Below are 6,000 nucleotides of genomic sequence, written 5' to 3' on the forward strand. Positions count from 1 at the left end.
TCATCACATTTTAAAAAGCATAACAAAATTTATAGTCACATGTAAAAATGGAAGCTTTTAAAATGAATCTGTCTTCATATTTTGTTAATATTTCACAAATTGTATAAACTGCTCTGTGATACTAAATTTTCTTGACTTTTTATACATAGTGGAAACTAATAATAGGTTAAGACATGAAAAATATGGATCCCCCCGCGGCCACGGCCTGGGGCCCCGGAGACCCCAGACCCCGGCCGTCCATCTCGCGCCTCTGAGTCTCCCTGCGGCGGGCCTGACCCCTCCCATCTCTATCAGGTTGTAAGGGGCGTGTCCACACGTAAGGGGGCAAGGCCTAAAAAGGGGCGTGGCCTCCTTCTGGTGCAGCCGAAGATATTTTTCCCACTCAATGCATTGTGCTCTGGCCTTAATCGATAGAATCTATCCCTCTGAAGAATACCCTGGTCATCTTAGTCACTATATGTTAATAGTCAACTGACCTAGCCTATCCTCATTTCACAAAGACTGTTAATGAACTCATCGAGCCGCACATAGCGTCCTTTGTAAAAAGATCATAGCCCCACACTTTCTCTTGAGACCCCTCTCAAGCTAAGGAAAGCGCCTAATAGTAAAACCCATATCAACATGAAGAAACAGCGAAAATCCCCACCACCAGCAGAGATGGAAGGGAGGATCTCTGCAACCCCAGCAATGACTCCCCAGAAATATAGTCTCCTCTCTGATAAAGAATTCAGAGAGGAAATCGTGAAGATGGTTGAAGAACTCAAAGCAACGATGGAGCGAACATTCAATAAATTAAGGGAGGATATGGATGCAGCACTGGAATGATCCACCAAGATAATCCAGGAAGAAATGAGAGCAGAAATTTCAAAGCTACGAACAGAAATGAGAGCAGAAATTTCGAAGCTATGAACAGAAGTGACACAATTAAAAGAATCGGTAGATGAAATAAAAAACTGACTGCTGCCGAAGAAAGAATCAGCGATCTTGAAGACGAGCTGCAGAAAGCATATAGGCAACAACAAATCATGGCAAAAGACCTCAAAATGGCTCTAGAGAGAATTAGAGTCCTAGAGGATGACCTCAAGAGAAACAAAATAAGAATCATTGGAGTAGCAGAACCACAGGGGACCAATCTTAATGAAAAAAAACACAATTAAAGACATCATTGCTAAGAAATTCCCAGAGCTAGAAAATATGGACATCAATATCCAAGGAGTCCGAAGGGTACCAGCTAAAAGGGACCCAAATAAAAAATCCCCAAGGATTATCATAGTCAGAATGATGGATGCTATGGATAGAGACACAATACTACAAGCAGCAAGATCAAAGAAGGAGATCATATACAAAGGAGCACCCCTTAGATTCACAGCAGACCTATCAGAAGAAACCTGCCAAGCCCGAAGACAATGGTGGGATATAGTGAAAAAACTCAATGAAATGAATGCCTCACCAAGAATACTTTACCTGGCTAAACTCTCAATTAAACTTGAAGGAACCATACACAATATCACGGAGAAACGACAGCTCAGCAACTTCATAGACTCAAGACTAAATTTAAAAGAAGGACTCAAAGGGCTACTATAAGACAAGGAAAAAGACCTATAAGAACAAGAAACCCTACAGAAAAATGGCACAAAATCCCATGACAATAATTTCTCTTAATGTTAACGGTCTAAATGTACCAATCAAGAGGCACAGAGTGGCAAAATGGATTAGGAAACTAAACCCAACATTCTGCTGCCTAAAAGAAACACATCTGAATAGTCAGAACAAACACAGACTCAAAATCAAAGGATGGAAAACAATCCTGCAAGCAAACAGCTCCCTCAAAAAAGCAGGGGTGGCTATACTAGTATCCGACAACATAGATTTCAGGCTGAAAAAAATTAGAAGGGATAGCGAAGGTCATTTCCTATTCATCAAAGGATATGTACAACAGGAAGAAATCACACTATTAAATGTATACGCACCTAATGAACGACCAGCTAAATACTTAAAAGAACTGCTAACAGAATTCAAGGAGGACATAACTAGCAACACGATAGTAGTAGGAGACTTCAACACTGCTTTATCACCTCTGGATAGATCGAAAAGAACAACACTCAGCAAGGAAACAATGGCTCTGAAGGAAGAAATGGAAGATTCAGGGCTAATAGACCTATACAGGGCTATATACCCCAAAAAGATAGAATACACATTCTTTTCCAGCGCACATGGATCATTTTCCAAAATAGACCACGTTCTGGGTCACAAATGATACCTTAATAGAATCGGGAAGATAGAAATTGTATCAACTATCTTCTCAGACCATGATGCACTGAAGACAGAAATTAATCACACACAGATGTGGAGAACCAAATCAAACACTTGGAAATTAAACAACTCACTATTGAACAATGAGTGGGTCACGAAGGAAATCAAGAAAGAAATAAAAAAATACCTTGAAACAAATGAGAATGAAGACACAAGCTACCAGAACCTATGGGATGCAGCTAAAGCTGTATTAAGGGGAAAATTTATAGCTCTGCAAGCTTTCCTCAGAAAGAAAGAAAGGGCCTATATAGATAGCTTGACTTCGCAGCTCAAGATCTTAGAAGAGGACCAGCAAAAGGAACCCAAACCAGATCAAAGGAAAGAAATAATAAAATTTAGAGCAGAAATTAACGATAAGGAAACCCGAAAAACAATCCGAAAGATCAATGAGAAAAGAGCTGGTTCTTCGAGAAAATAAATAAGATTGATAAACCGCTAGCAAGACTCACAAAGAAAGAAAGAGAGAAAACCCTAATAAACTGAATCAGAAATGAAAAGGGGGACACCACCACAGAAACCAAGGAGATTCAAAAGATCATCAGAGACTACTTTGAAAGTCTGTATGCCAGGAAACAAGAGAACCTAAAAGAAATGGACGAATTCCTTGATTCCTACAATCTCCCAAGACTGAACCAAGAAGACATGAAATACCTGAATAGGCCCATAAATATCAAGGAAATCGAAACTGTAATCAAAAGTCTTCCCAAAAACAAAAGCCCAGGTCCAGACGGATTCACTAGCAAATTCTTCCAAACATTTAAAGAAGACTTGTTGCCAGTTCTCCTCAAGCTTTTCCAGGAAATTGAAAAGATAGGAACCCTTCCGAACAGTTTCTATGAGGCACATATCTCCCTAATACCAAAAGCAAACAAAGACACCACTAACAAAGAAAACTATAGACCAATATCCCTGATGAACACCGATGCGAAGATCCTCAACAAAATACTAGCAAATAGAATCCAACAATTCATCAAAAAGATCATACACCATGACCAAGTGGGATTCATCCCGGGGATGCAAGGATGGTTTAACATTCGGAAATCAATCAACATAATCCATCATATCAACAAAAGTAAAGATAAAAACCATATGATCATATCAATAGATGCAGAGAAAGCATTTGACAAGATCCAACACACATTCATGATAAAAACTCTCACCAAAATGGGTTTTGGAGAAACTTTCCTCAAGATAGTCAAAGCCATCTACCACGAACCTATGGCAAGCATTATCATCAATGGAGAAAAACTAAGGGCCTTTCCTCTAAGATCGGGGACTAGGCAAGGATGCCCGCTCTCACCACTTCTCTTTAATATAGTACTGGAAGTATTAGCAATAGCCATCAGGCAAGAAAAAGATATTAAGGGGATTCAGATTGGAAAGGAAGAAATCAAGCTCTCACTATTTGCAGACAATATGATACTATACCTAGAGAAGCCTAAAAGCTCTAGTAAGAAACTCTTAGAAATAATTGGCCTGTACAGTTAAGTCGCAGGCTATAAAATCAATACCCAAAAATCCATGGCCTTCCTATATGCAAACAATGAGGCAGAGGAAAGGGACATGAAAAAAGCAATCCTGTTCACAATCGTGCCCCAGAAAATCAAATACCTTGGAATCAGCTTAACTAAAGAAGTAAAGAACCTCTACAAGGAAAACTATAAAACGCTACTCCATGAAATAAGAGAGGACATGAGGAAATGGAAACATATCCCGTGCTCATGGATAGGGAGAATCAACATTTTCAAAATGGCAATACTCCCCAAAGCATTATACAGATTTAATGCAATCCCTATAAGGATACCCATGTTATTCTTCAAAGAAACGATCAAGCAATCCTGAAATTTATATGGAGCAATAAACGCCCACGGATAGCTAAAACAATTCTTGGGAAAAAGATGATGGGAGGCATCACCCTCCCTAACCTTAAACTCTACTACAAAGCGGTAACAATTAAAAGAGCATCGTACTGGAACAAAGGCAGAGCCGAAGACCAATGGAACAGGGTGGAATATCCCTACACAAAACCTCAAATGTATGAACATCTAATCTTTGATAAGGGAGCAAGAGATGCAAAGTGGAGCAAGGAAAGCCTCTTTAACAAATGGTGCTGGCACAACTGGACAACCACATGCAAAAGAATGGGCTTAGACCTCGACCTGACACCATGCACAAAAGTCAGATCAAAATGGATTAAAGACCTCAACATCAGACTACAAACCATAAGGTACATTGAAGACAAGGTTGGCAAAACCCTCCACGATATTGAAGATAAAGGTATCTTCAAAGATGACACGGAACTAAACAATTTAATAGAAACAGAGATCAACAAATGGGACTACATTAAACTAAAAAGCTTCTGCACCGCAAAAGATACAGTGACCAGAATACAAAGACTATCTACAGAATGGGAAAGGATATTTACACAATACCCATCAGATAAGGGGTTGATATCAATGGTATATAAAGCACTGGTTGAACTCTACAAGAAGAAAACATCCAACCCCATCAGAAAATGGGGCGAAGAAATGAACAGAAACTTTACCAAGGAAGAGATAGGAATGGCCAAAAGGCACATGAAAAAGTGCTCTACATCACTAATCATCAGGGAGATGCAGATCAAAACAACCATGAGATACCACCTCACACCACAGAGACTGGCACACATCCAAAAGAACAAAAGCAACCACTGTTGGAGAGGATGTGGGGAGAAAGGGACCCTTCTACACTGCTGGTGGGAATGCCGACTGGTTCAGCCCTTTTGGAAAACAGTATGGACGATTCTCAAAAAACTAGAGGTTGATCTCCCATTTGACCCAGCAATACCACTGCTGGGAATATATCCCAGAGAAGCAAAAAAGTATAATCGAAATGACATCTGCACTTATATGTTCATCGCAGCACTGTTTACATTAGCCAGAATCTGGAAAAAACCTGAGTGCCCTAGAACAGATGACTGGTTGAAGAAACTTTGGTACATCTATACAATGGAATACTATGTAGCTGTTAGAAAAAATGAGGTCATGAAGTTTGCATATAAGTGGATCAGCATGGAAAGTATCATGCTAAGTGAAATGAGTCAGAAAGAGAGAGACAGACATAGAAAGATTGCACTCATCTGTGGAATATAGAATAGTAGACTAGGAGACTAGCACCCAAGAATAGTAGAAATAAGTACTAGGAAGTTGACTCCATGGCTTGGAGGCTGTTCTCTCATTCTGGGCAACTCAGAGAAGGGAACACCAAGTAAAATGTGGTCGGAAGTCATACAGGGGAAGGGTGATGTGTGCCGAATGTAGACTAGAGCCTGAACACAATGGCCACGCAACACCTTTATTGCAAACCACAACACCTAATCAGAGAGAAAGAACAAAAGGGAATACCCTGCCATAGTGGCAGTGTGGGGTGGGGGGAGACGGGACTGGGGAGGGTGGGAGAGATGCTGGGTTTACTGGTGGTAGAGGATGGGCACTGGTGAAGGGATGGGTTCTCAAACTTTCTATGGGGGAAACATGAGCACAATAATGTATAATTCATTTTAATTCTTAATGTAATTTTATTAGATCAATAAAGTACAGATAAAAAAGACATGAAAAATATGAAGAACAAATATTGCCTGACCCTGTTGAGATGCAAAAAAATGTATCTGTGGTAAGTTTACTTACAAGTATATATTTTCCTTTTGGT

The sequence above is a fragment of the Sorex araneus genome, chromosome 9, assembly GCF_027595985.1.
Source record: "Sorex araneus isolate mSorAra2 chromosome 9, mSorAra2.pri, whole genome shotgun sequence".
Taxonomy (NCBI): domain Eukaryota; kingdom Metazoa; phylum Chordata; class Mammalia; order Eulipotyphla; family Soricidae; genus Sorex; species Sorex araneus.